The sequence below is a fragment of the Toxorhynchites rutilus genome, chromosome 1 (genome assembly GCF_029784135.1).
Source record: "Toxorhynchites rutilus septentrionalis strain SRP chromosome 1, ASM2978413v1, whole genome shotgun sequence".
Lineage (NCBI taxonomy): Eukaryota > Metazoa > Arthropoda > Insecta > Diptera > Culicidae > Toxorhynchites > Toxorhynchites rutilus.
Window position 1 is genome coordinate 103,719,754 of NC_073744.1, and position 13,568 is coordinate 103,733,321.

Consider the following 13,568-nt stretch of genomic DNA (forward strand, 5'->3'; position numbering starts at 1 on the left):
ATTTTTAAATATTTTTTTTTGAAAGCTGGGGTTTTTTACGTAATGTATTTCGAAATAAATGAAGTGTCTTTTCAGATTTTGAGTTATGAATTTTCAAATTGAAGTTGTTTTCAGTATTCGTTCAATACTTCTATGCAGCTAGACTAAATATATGCGGCTGGAATCATAAGTGCAATAATTTTTTAAATAAGACTAGCCCATTGGCTTCAATTTAATATGTCGATTACCTAAATCGGTACATTAGTTCAAAAGTTATGAATTTTTGAAAAAGTAATTTTTGGAAGAAAAGGCAAAAAAATGATTTATCGTACCATCGGTTCAATTTGAAAAATCATAACTCATGAATGACAAAAATCACATTTCTGATTTTTGGATATGTTATGTAAAAGACCTCAGTTTTCAAAAAAAATATATATAAAAAAATATAGCGCCCTCTAGTCTGAAGCCATGAGAAAATCAAAAATCAAATACAATCAATAATTACAAAAACAAAATCCATTTTTTTGCAAGTGTTTTTCTAAAAAATACCATCTAATTTGATATTTCGATCATCCAAATCGGTTCTGCAGTTCGAAAGTTATGAATTTTCGAAAAAGTCATTTTTGGAAAAAAAACCGAAAAAAATAATTTTTCGGACCACCCTAAAATATGAATTAGCACCATAATGAAAAAATGGAAAAATACTGGTCAAATATTTTGCGATAAAGGACAAATCTACCACGTTTCACGAAAATTTGGAAATATATATACAGCCATTCCATGTGAATGCGATATAGTGGTTCTCAAGGGGCAAAATGATTTTTCGAATCACCGGTTAACTTTGAAAAATCATATCTTAAAAAAATAAAAAAGCATCTCTGAAATCGAGATATGTCATGTAAAACGTCCTCAGCTTTCAAGAAAAATATAAAAAAAATATAGCGCCAATTTTTTTTTTATTAATTCGTTTATTTTTACAGGCTCAGTTACATAAGTTTAAAGGAGCCGAATTCTTAAATATATTTTTAAAACTATATATATATATATATAAACAATTTTCTTACATCTATGGTTAGTAAGGTGGAAAACCGATTACTCGCGGTGTACTCGAGTTTGAAAGGGTGACATATTTTTAGGAGAAGGATGGGATATAAGGAAATTGTAACAATGTTGATGAGCACTCAATTCTTAAATCTATTCGTATATCTATAGTTTATTTACATTTCAACTTATTCTACTATTTATAGCAAGGGGACGAATTACCCGCAAAGGAAGGAAAGGAGGGTATAAGGATGTAGGGACAATCACACACGAAGATCTATAGCTTTAAGGAAAACATATATATGGGACATGTAATCAAGGTCTAACCGAGCCAACACATCTCTCACCGGCACATTGGGCTGTCTTCCTCGGGCCCGAAGGGAGTTTTCTAAATTCGATCTGGCGACCAGATACACCTCGCACGACCAAACAACGTGCTCGATGTCGTGATAACCTTGGCCACAAACGCAGAGATTGCTGCTGGCAAGATTGAAACGGAAGAGTAGTGCATCTAACGAACAGTGATTGGACATGAGTCGGGAGAAGGTGCGAATAAAGTCCCGACTCAAATCCAGACTTTTGAACCACGGTTTGAGGCTAACCTTTGGGATAATCGAGTGAAACCACCGGCCCAATTCATCTTCATTCCACTTGCGTTGCCAGTTAGCGATGGTATTTTTGCGAACTAAAGAATAAAATTCATTGAAGGCGATTTGACGCTGATATATATCGCCTTCAATTGCACCTACCTTTGCCAATGAGTCAGCCCTCTCATTACCCGGAATTGAGCAATGTGAAGGGACCCAGACAAAGGTAATGACATAACAGCGTCTGTATAAAGCACTCAAAATTTCTCGTATTCTCTCAAGGAAGTACGGCGAGTGCTTTTCCGGCCTCACTGAACGGATAGCTTCGACAGAGCTAAGACTATCCGTTACAATGTAATAGTGTTCAACAGGTCGTGAGGCGACGCTGTCCAGCGCCCAGTATATCACTGCCAATTCAGCAATATATACCGAGCAAGGATTCTGAAGACTGTGTGAGGTGCTAAAAAATACGTTGAACACTCCAAATCCTGTGGACTCATTCATAGAGGACCCATCAGTAAAGTATATATTATCACAATTGATACGCCCACACTTTGCATTGAAGATTGTAGGAACGAACCCCAATCTAAGATAATCTGGATTTTCATGGATTTTCTCCTTCATGAACAGATCGAAATGTACAGAGGAATTGATGTAGTCAGGAAAACAAACACGGTTGGGAATATACGAAGAAGGAACAACCTGCATAGAGGTGAATTCATGATATGAACTCATGAATCTAGAATGAAAATTTAGCTCGATCAATTGCTCAAAATTTCCGATCACCAATGGATTCATAACCTTACACCGGATGAGGAACCGAAGTGTTAATAAATTGAAGCGATCTTTTAGTGGGAGTACGCCTGCCAAAACCTCGAGACTCATGGTATGCGTTGAGGGCATACATCCCAACGCGATACGGAGACAAAGATACTGAATTCGCTCGAGTTTAATGAGGTGTGTTTTGGCAGCTGATTGAAAACAGAAACTGCCATACTCCATCACTGAGAGAATAGTTGTTCGATACAACATAATAAGATCTTCGGGATGGGCTCCCCACCATGTGCCGGTAATTGTACGGAGAAAGTTTATTCTTTGTTGGCATTTTTTACTCAGATACCTAATATGGGCCCCCCAAGTACATTTGGAATCGAACCAGACCCCAAGATACTTGAATGACATAGCATGAGTGATCGGTTTACCCAAAAGTTGAAGCTTTGGTTTTGCTGGTCTATGCTTCCTAGAAAAAACCACCATCTCTGTTTTCTCCGTGGAGAATTCGATCCCTAGCCCAATGGCCCAGGTTGAAAAATTGTTCAAAGTATCTTGTAAGGGTCCTTGCAGGTCGGATTCGTTTGATCCTACGACAGACACCACTCCATCATCTGCAAGTTGTCTTAGGCTGCAATTTTGTGTAAAGCAATTGTCGATGTCGCTTACATAGAAGTTGTACAAAAGGGGGCTTAAACATGAGCCCTGGGGGAGGCCCATGTAAGAGAACCGACTTTCTGCCGAATCTCCGTGAGAAAAGTTCAAATGTTTCTCACAAAGCAAGTTATATAACATATTATTCAATAGAGTCGGCAGACCCCGAGAGTGTAATTTGTCTGACAAAACCTCTATTGAAACAGAATCAAAGGCCCCCTTTATGTCCAAGAATACTGAAGCCATTTGTTTTTTTTCGGCGTAAGCCATTTGAATTTCTGAAGAAAGCAACGCAAGACAATCATTCGTCCCCTTGCCCCTGCGGAACCCATATTGTGTATCTGAGAGTAGGCCATTCGTTTCAACCCATCGATCAAGGCGAAACAAGATCATTTTCTCCAACAATTTCCGTATACAAGACAGCATTGCTATTGGGCGGTACGAATTGAAGTTGGACGCGGGTTTTCCGGGTTTTTGAATAGCTATAACTCGTACTTGTCTCCAATCATCTGGAACAATATTATGCTCCAGAAACCGATTGAATAAGTTCAACAAGCGATGTTTCGCCACATCAGGGAGATTTTTCAGCAAGTTGAACTTAATTCTATCCGATCCCGGAGCAGAATTGTTACATGAAAGGAGAGCAAGAGAGAATTCTACCATCGAAAACTCGGAATCAAGATCGCACCTATCTTGTGGTATATCTCGAACAATTTTTTGCACAGGAGCGGAATCAGGACAAACCTTCCGTGCAAAATTCAAAATCCATCGATGTGAATATTCTTCGCTTTCATTCGTTGAAGAGCGATTTCTCATGTTTCGAGCCGCTTTCCATAATTTTTTCATTGACGTTTCTCGTGACAAACCTCCCACGAAATTTCGCCAATAAGCACGTTTTTCCCTTTGATTAAGTTTTTAAATTGATCTTCAAGGGCTAAATACGTTTGAAAATTTTCAGGGGTTCCACGTTTCCGAAAAGCTTTAAATGCATTCGATTTATCCTGATAAAGCTTGGAACACTGGCTATCCCACCATAGATTGGGAGGCCTTCGGCGAATAGTGGAACCTGGGATGGGTTTCGTTTGAGCGCGAACCGCGCTGTCATAGATCAAACGAGAAAGGAAGTTATACTCCTCCAATGGAGGTAAATCATCTCTGGAATTGATGGCTAGAGCAATCGCGTCCGCATATTTTTTCCAGTCAATGTGTCTTGTGAGGTCATATGCCATGTTTATAGATTCAGAAGAATTCGACCCAATGGTGATGGAAATTTTGATTGGCAAGTGATCTCTACCGTTGGGGTCCTGGATTACATTCCACTTGCAATCTAACGATAGTGAATTCGAGCAAAGCGAGAGGTCAAGAGCACTTGGGTTAGCAGGAGGTTTAGGTACACGTGTTGTTTCCCCAGTGTTCAAAACGGTCATATTGAAGCTGTTACAAAGGTCATATATCAACAATGAACGATTGTCGTCGTACTGTTCCCCCCAGGCAGTTCCGTGAGAGTTGAAGTCTCCCAAGATCAATCGTGGCTCAGGAAGGAGTGAGCACATGTCATCAAGTTGTTTGCGGCTAACCGCAGCTCTCGGAGGCCAATACAAGCTGACAATACAGAGGTCTTTGCCTCTGATGTTTGCATGACAAGCAACAGCTTCGATCCCTCCAATAGGTGGAAGGTTAATTCGAAAAAATGAGTGGCACTTATTGATCCCCAATAGTACCCCTCCGTATCTGTCATCGCGGTCCAAGCGTATAATATTAAAATCGTGGAAAGAGATATCATCTCGCGAAGAAAGCCAAGTTTCGGACAGAGCAAAAACATCACAATTGAAGTTATGAATTAAAAATTTGAATGTATCCAATTTAGGGATAAGACTACGACAATTCCACTGAAAAACAGTGATATCTCCGACCTCTCTATCTAAATTAGACATCAAGAGAGATAATCATTGCAAGGAGGGGCCATGTTTGCATCAATTGCTGTAAAATTGTCTTTAATACTGGAAGCATTGAGATGACAAGGGTTCTGATGGAGTCGGAAACATTAAAACACTTGAAGATTTGATCCAAAAGGTCAGACAACTTTATAAATCCCGATTGGGAAGTTGAGCTGGACGGAAAAACAGGGACAGTTGGGGTTTTTGATGTCCCCTCGAGTGCTGGGTCGTTCGAAGGTGAACTATTCCCACGGAAGCCAGGAGGAACCTGATTTTGCTTGTCCGCTGCACTCGATTTTTTAGGCAAGCTAACTGGGGGTATCACCGGGGGGACTTGTTCTTGAACTTTGGGAGTGGTCACATTTTTGCGCCGGGGATTCCCTTTGAAAATAAACGGTGTGCCCCCGCTAGCTGTGTCCGCTTCCATTTCATCAACTGGCAACGTGGAAAAGCTATTGTGTGTTGAGATTGGTTGTTGTTGTTGTTGGGCCAGTGGAGAAGCGCCCTTTAAAATTTCCGCAAAAGTGCGCTTCGAGCGTTCCTTTAAAGAGCGCTTCTGTTCCTCCCAGCGACTCTTGTAAGTTTCACAAGCTGAGAGCGCGTGTGGGGATCCTCCGCAATATGGACACTTATGCTCAGTCGCACTGCAGGATTTCCCCTCATGTTGCTCTCCGCAAGTGGCACAGCGCTCCTTGTTGGCACAATAATCTGAAGTGTGACCAACTGACTTGCATTTGTTGCAAGTCATGGGCTTTGGCACGAAGAGTCGCACAGGTAGTCTCAATTTGTCCACCATAACGTAGTCAGGGAGGGCGGCACCAGCAAAGGTGACTCGAAACGAGTCTGACGGCGTAAATTTAGTTTGGTCCCCATCATGGGAGAGTTTCCCGAGTTGGCGACAGTCCAAGATCTTTACTTCCATTGAGGGAAGCTTCTTGAACTTGCCTTTTCCTTCTTTTTTTATTTGTTCGCTCGTCAGACCCGTTTCAGTTATCACCCCCTCAATTTCTACGTTATGGGAGGGTATAAATGTTCTATATTCGAGAGTGAAGTATTGGTCAGCAACAATCTCGTTTGCGTGTTTCCGTTCATTCACGACAACCCGCAATTTGTTCGGTCTAACCTTGCGAATTTCAGATACAGAAGTGTATCTAGCCAGATCTTTCATGATCTGAATCACGTTAAGGCTTTTTCCTTTTGGTTTTGGCCGGAGGAAAACAACCCACGGGCCAGTTGCAGGTGCATCTTCTGGATAAACTCTGACACGTGGAGCGGAAACAACAGAGGGAGAAGACGAGGACGAGGACGAGGACGAGGATTGGGTTGGATCGGAAACATCAGAAGGGGGAAGCGAAATCGATGATGGGAGAGGGGGAGTGGAAGTAACAGTCGGTTCAGAAGGGAGGCTTGCTATTTTCTTAGAGGGGGGCTTGGAAGGATGAGCAGATTCGTCCCCAGAAGAATTATCTTCTTTTTGAGGGACTCGTTTATGTTTTTTCCCAGATCTTAAATGGGATTCATTATCGGAGATCTCCATCTCTGGAGATCCTCCACTATCCTCCATTTTACAAAAATTTCTGTCTTATTTCTAATATATTATTGATTTTAACAATAATCTCGAAAAAAAAAATAACAAAACAACAATAAATTATGATAATAATATTAAACAATGAACAAATGAGTTGAATAATAATATTAATATTAAATATGTGTACCTTAATATAAAAGTTGTTCCGATACTGCGCTCTACTGCCCTAACCAGGGAGAGACAGAGGCTACGCGCTATGGATCAACACAATAGCGCAAGAATAGCTCACACGGTCACGTGATGATAATTCCCGTTAACGACAGCCACACGATGGCGATCCCGTTATGCCGATGTTCAACAGCCGCCAAGGGTTGCAAGCTGCAAGAGCGCTGCTTCCTTTGTTCCACTTCACAAAAGGTCAATTCGAAAGCGGACAGCAATGACCTTCACTCGTACACTATACCAATCGCACAATAGTAAAAGTGGCAACGCACAATAACGACACTGAACTTTACTCGTCAAGAGTTGGATAGCGAATGATAGCGCCAATGAAAACAATAAAAAACAACTACAATTGATACGAAATGAAATTAAACGAAATTACGGAAATGAAATTTTTTTTGCTAGCTCAATATTTTTAATAAAAGGCTAGCCCATTGGCTTCAATTAGATATGTCGATAATCTAAACTTATTCAATGGTTCTAAAGTTATGAATTTTTGAAAATGTCAGTTTTGGGAAAAAGTGGGAATTTCGGACCACACTAAAATGGAAATGGTCACCCCAACGAAAAAATAAAAAATATGGGTCTAATGTTTTGCGATAAAGAACAAAACCACCACTTTTCATCGCAATCTGAGAACCACTTTATCGGTTTGGCATGAAACGGCTGTATATATACAAAATATACATACACAAAATATATAGTAATATACAAAAGACGATCTTACGTGCATCTCGATGTATAAAGCATTAATAAATCTGTGAAAATTAACGTTGAAAGACATTTCTACAGATCCGCACACTTTTACAGACATTTCCACAATTTTAACAGACTTTCACATATTTTTACAGACCTTTTTTTAAAAATCATCTGGCAACTCTTCGTTCCACTTTTTATCGAATATTTTCAAATCGCAGGAGTAAACATTTACGTGACTGTGACTTCGTTTGTTTTTATTTCGTTCGGAAAAACATTATATTAGGGAGAGTGGACATTGAAAATGCGTAGCTCAGTGAAAGGCTGCCCGAATACGAGTGAAAATGTTTGCGTTAGCTTTTATTGTATACCCTTGGAAACGTTTTTACAGACGCACTGGGTCGATTTTTGCGGAGACAAAAAAACTAGTTCCGAATAAGGATTCCCGTATCTGTGGAGTAAGTACAATGTTTGAATTATTGAAAACCAAGTGTAGCAAACCTTTCATACATATTTTCAGGATCGTTTTGATAGAAATACATCGTTTCGTTTCAACTGGAAAGGAAACCTCGTGAGAAACTGTAATGCCTTCCCAACAATTAAACCGGCATTTGACTCGGAGGATTACGTCCATCATCAACAAAAAGTGGATTCTTCGCCGATTGCCCGAAGTAACCAGACGAAGGAAAGTCGCGTCCAAGTTCCGTTATCGGTTACCGCGTGATTGTTGTTTTTTGCCGCTGAAGAGTTCATTTCACTATCTGGATAGTGAGTGAAGTGCCCTGCCTGCAAGTGGATAAAGGCTTTCATCCTCGGAAAGCCAAGCATTGGTTTTTGTTTTGTCGCTGCTTCGCCGACATTGGAGATTTCGCCGAGTCATCGTGCCAACAGTGACAGTGCGGGTAAGCTTTCACCGACGACTGTGTGTAGTGGTGTCGTAGGCACATTCCCACCACCAACGAGCTTTCAGCACGCTCCCGTTCATCTGCACTGGAGTGCGTTCATAGGTGAATAAGATTGAATATACTGAGAGAAAATATTTAATAATTATAAGTTTTTTTTTTTTTGTTTTTGTGAATTATTTTATTGTGAAATATTGTTTAAAAAAATACTTAGAATATAAGTGAAAATTTAAAATGGCAGAGAGTGGGGGACCTTCGGATATGGAGGTCTCTGACTCTAGTTCCCTCCTAACGGATAAAAAAAAGTCACTCAAACGTGTTCCAAATACGGAAGATACTTCTTCTGGGGACGAGTCAGCTAACCCTACCAAGCCTCCCTCCAAAAAACTAGCAAATCTCCCATCTGCCCTTAACGATCCCACTCTACCTTCAACCTCGTCTTCTCCCTCTGTTCTTCCCGCTCCTTCTCAACCTTCGCCTTCCCACTCTCAATCCCCGTCCTCGCCTTCCCCCCCTGTTATTCCCACTCCCCGTGTAAAGGTCTATCCAGAAGATGCGCCCGGAACTGGTCCCTGGGTTGTTTTCTTCAGGCCTAAGCCAAATGGAAAGGCGTTGAGAGTCATGCAGATCGCGAAAGATCTGGCAAGGTATACCTCCGTTTCGGAAATTTCGAAGGTTAGACCAAACAAATTGCGAGTTGTCGTGAATGATCGAAAAGACGCAAACAAGATTGTTGTCGATCAGCATTTTACAATTGAGTATCGGGTCTACATACCCTCTCACATAGTCGAAATTGAGGGTGTGATAACCGAAACGGGCTTGACGTGCGAATACATTACGAGTGAAGGTACCGGCCGTTTTAAAAAACTGCCCTCGACGACTGTTAAGATCTTGGGTTGCCGCCAGCTCGGAACAGTCTCCCATGAAGGAGAAGAAAAGAAATTTACGCCGTCCAACTCGTTTCGAGTCACCTTCGCTGGTTCAGCTCTCCCTGACTACGTGATGGTAGATAAATTGAGGTTAGCCGTGCGACTTTTTATTCCAAAGCCAATGACTTGTCTAAAGTGCAAGTCAGTTGGTCACACGGCTGCTTATTGTGCCAATAAAGAACGATGTGCCACTTGCGGAGAACAACATGAGGGGAAATCCTGCAGTGCGACTGAGCATAAGTGTCCATATTGCGGGGGATCCCCACACGTGCTCTCAGCTTGTGAAACATACAAGGCTCGCTGGGAGAAACAGAAGCGCTCTTTGAGGGAACGCTCTAAACGCACTTTCGCAGAAATTTTGAAGGGCGCTTCTCCACTGGCTCAAGAACAACAACCAATCAATACACACAATGTCTTCGCTACGTTGCCAGTTGACGAAATGGAAGCGGATACAGCTAACGGGGGCACGCCGTTTATTTCTCAAGGGAATCCCCGGCGCAAAAATGTGACCACTCCCAAAGTTCAAGGACAAGTCCCTCCGGTGATACCCCCTGTTAGCTTGCCCAAAAAATCGAGTGCAGCGGATAAGCAAAATCAGGTCCCTCCTGGCCTCCGTGGTAATAGTTCACCTTCGAACGACCCAGCACTCGAGGGGACATCAAAAACCCCAACTGTCCCTGTTTTTCCGTCAAGTTCAACTTCCCAATCGGGATTTATAAAGTTGTCTGACCTTGTGGATCAAATCTTCACGTGTTTTAATGTTTCCGACTCCATCAGAACCATTGTCACCGCAATGCTTCCAGTACTAAAGACAATTTTGCAGCAATTGATGCAAACATGGCCCCTCCTTGCAATGATTATCTCTCTTGATGTCTAATTTAAATAGAGAGGTCGGAGATATCACTGTTTTACAGTGGAATTGTCGTAGTCTTATCCCTAAATTGGATACATTCAAATTTCTAATTCATAAACTCAATTGTGATGTTTTTGCTCTATCCGAAACCTGGCTCTCTTCTCAAAATGATCTCTCTTTCCACGATTTTAATATAATACGCTTGGACCGCGATGACAGATACGGAGGGGTACTATTGGGGATCAATAAGTGCCACTCATTTTTTCGAATTGACCTTCCATCTATTGGAGGGATCGAAGCTGTTGCTTGTCATGCAAACATCAGAGGCAAAGACCTCTGTATTGTCAGCTTGTATTGGCCTCCGAGAGCTGCGGTTAGCCGCAAGCAACTTGTTGACATGTGCTCACTCCTTCCTGAGCCACGATTAATCTTGGGAGACTTCAACTCTCACGGAACTGCCTGGGGGGAACAGTACGACGACAATCGTTCATCGTTGATATATGACCTTTGTAACAGCTTCAATATGACCGTTTTGAACACTGGGGAAACAACACGTGTACCTAAACCTCCTGCTAAACCAAGTGCTCTTGACCTCTCGCTTTGCTCGAATTCACTATCGTTAGATTGCAAGTGGAATGTAATCCAGGATCCCAACGGTAGTGACCACTTGCCAATCAAAATTTCTATCACCAATGGGTTGAATTCTTCTGAATCAATAAACATGGCATACGACCTCACAAGACACATTGACTGGAAAAAATATGCGGACGCGATTGCTCTAGCCATCAATTCCAGAGATGGTTTGCCTCCATTGGAGGAGTACAACTTCATTTCTCGTTTGATATATGACAGCGCGGTTCGCGCTCAAACGAAACCCATCCCAGGTTCCACTATTCGTCGAAGGCCTCCCAATCCATGGTGGGATGGCCAGTGTTCCAAGCTTTATGGAGATAAATCGAATGCATTTAAAGCTTTTCGGAAACGTGGAACCCCTGAAAATTTTCAGAAGTATTTGGACCTTGAAAATCAATTTAAAAACTTGATCAAATGGAAAAAACGTGCTTATTGGCGAAATTTCGTGGGAGGTTTGTCACGAGAAACGTCAATGAAAAAATTATGGAAAGTGGCTCGAAACATGAGAAATCGCTCTTCATCCAATGAAAGCGAGGAATATTCACATCGATGGATTTTTAATTTTGCACGAAAGGTTTGTCCCGATTTCGCTCCAGTGCAAAGAATTATTCGAGATATACCACAAGATAGGTGCGATCTTGATTCCGAGTTTTCGATGGTAGAATTCTCTCTTGCTCTCCTTTCATGTAACAATTCTGCTCCGGGATCGGATAGAATTAAGTTCAACTTGCTGAAAAATCTCCCTGATGTGGCGAAACATCGCTTGTTGAACTTATTCAATCGGTTTCTGGAGCATAATATTGTTCCAGATGATTGGAGACAAGTACGAGTTATAGCTATTCAAAAACCTGGAAAACCCGCGTCCGACTTCAATTCGTACCGCCCAATAGCAATGCTGTCTTGTATACGGAAATTGTTGGAGAAAATGATCTTGTTTCGCCTTGATCGATGGGTTGAAACGAATGGCCTTCTCTCAGATACACAATATGGGTTCCGCAGGGGCAAGGGGACGAATGATTGTCTTGCGTTGCTTTCTTCAGAAATTCAACTGGCTTACGCCGAAAAAAAAACAAATGGCTTCAGTATTCTTGGACATAAAGGGGGCCTTTGATTCTGTATCAATAGAGGTTTTGTCAGACAAATTACAATCTCGGGGTCTGCCGCCTCTATTGAATAATATGTTATATAACTCGCTTTGTGAGAAACATTTGAACTTTTCTCACGGAGATTCGGCAGTAAGTCGGGTCTCTTACATGGGACTCCCCCAGGGCTCATGTTTAAGCCCCCTTTTGTACAACTTCTACGTAAGCGACATTGACAATTGCCTTACACAAAATTGCAGCCTAAGACAACTTGCAGATGATGGAGTGGTGTCTGTCGTAGGATCAAACGAATCCGACCTGCAAGAATCCTTACAAGATACTTTGAACAATTTTTCAACCTGGGCCATTGGGCTAGGGATCGAATTCTCCACGGAGAAAACAGAGATGGTGGTTTTTTCTAGGAAGCATAAACCAGCAAAACCAAAGCCTCAACTTTTGGGTAAACCGATCACTCATGCTATGTCATTCAAGTATCTTGGGGTCTGGTTCGACTCTAAATGTACTTGGGGGGCCCATATTAGGTATCTGAGTAAAAAATGTCAACAAAGAATAAACTTTCTCCGTACAATTACCGGCACCTGGTGGGGAGCCCATCCCGAAGATCTTATAATGTTGTATCGAACAACTATTCTCTCAGTGATGGAGTATGGCAGTTTCTGTTTTCAATCAGCTGCCAAAACACACCTCATTAAACTCGAGCGAATTCAGTATCTTTGTCTCCGTATCGCGTTGGGATGTATGCCCTCAACGCATACCATGAGTCTCGAGGTTTTGGCAGGCCTACTCCCACTAAAAGATCGCTTCAATTTATTATCTCTTCGGTTCCTCATCCGGTGTAAGGTTATGAACCCATTGGTGATCGGAAATTTTGAGCAGCTGATCGAGCTAAATTTTCATTCTGGATTCATGAGCTCATATCATGAATTCGTCTCCATGCAGGTTGATCCTTCTTCGTATATTCCCAACCGTGTTTGTTTTCCTGACTACATCAATTCCTCTGTGCATTTTGATCTGTCCATGAAGCAGGATATCCATGGAACATCAGATTATCTTCCATCGAGGATCGTTCCAACGATCTTCGATGCAAAGTATGGGGATATCAATTGTGATAATATGTACTTTACTGATGGGTCCTCTATGAATGAGTCCACAGGATTTGGAGTGTTCAACGAATTTTTTAGCACCTCACACAGTCTTCAGAATCCTTGCTCAGTGTATATTGCTGAATTGGCAGCGATACACTGGGCGCTGGACAGCGTCGCCTCACGACCTGTTGAACACTATTACATTGTAACGGATAGTCTTAGCTCTGTCGAAGCTATCCGTTCAGTGAGGCCGGAAAAGCACTCGCCGTACTTCCTTGAGAGAATACGAGAAATTTTGAGTGCTTTATCCAGACGCTGTTATGTCATTACCTTTGTCTGGGTCCCTTCACATTGCTCAATTCTGGGTAATGAGAGGGCTGACTCATTAGCAAAGGTAGGTGCAATTGAAGGCGATATTTATCAGCGTCAAATCGCCTTCAATGAATTTTATTCTTTAGTCCGCAAAAATACCATAGTTAACTGGCAACGCAAATGGAACGAAGATGAATTGGGCCGGTGGCTCCACTCGATTATCCCTAAGGTTAGCCTCAAACCATGGTTCAAAAGTCTGGACTTGAGCCGGGACTTTATTCGCACCTTCTCCCGACTCATGTCCAATCACTGTTCGTTAGATGCGCTACTCTTTCG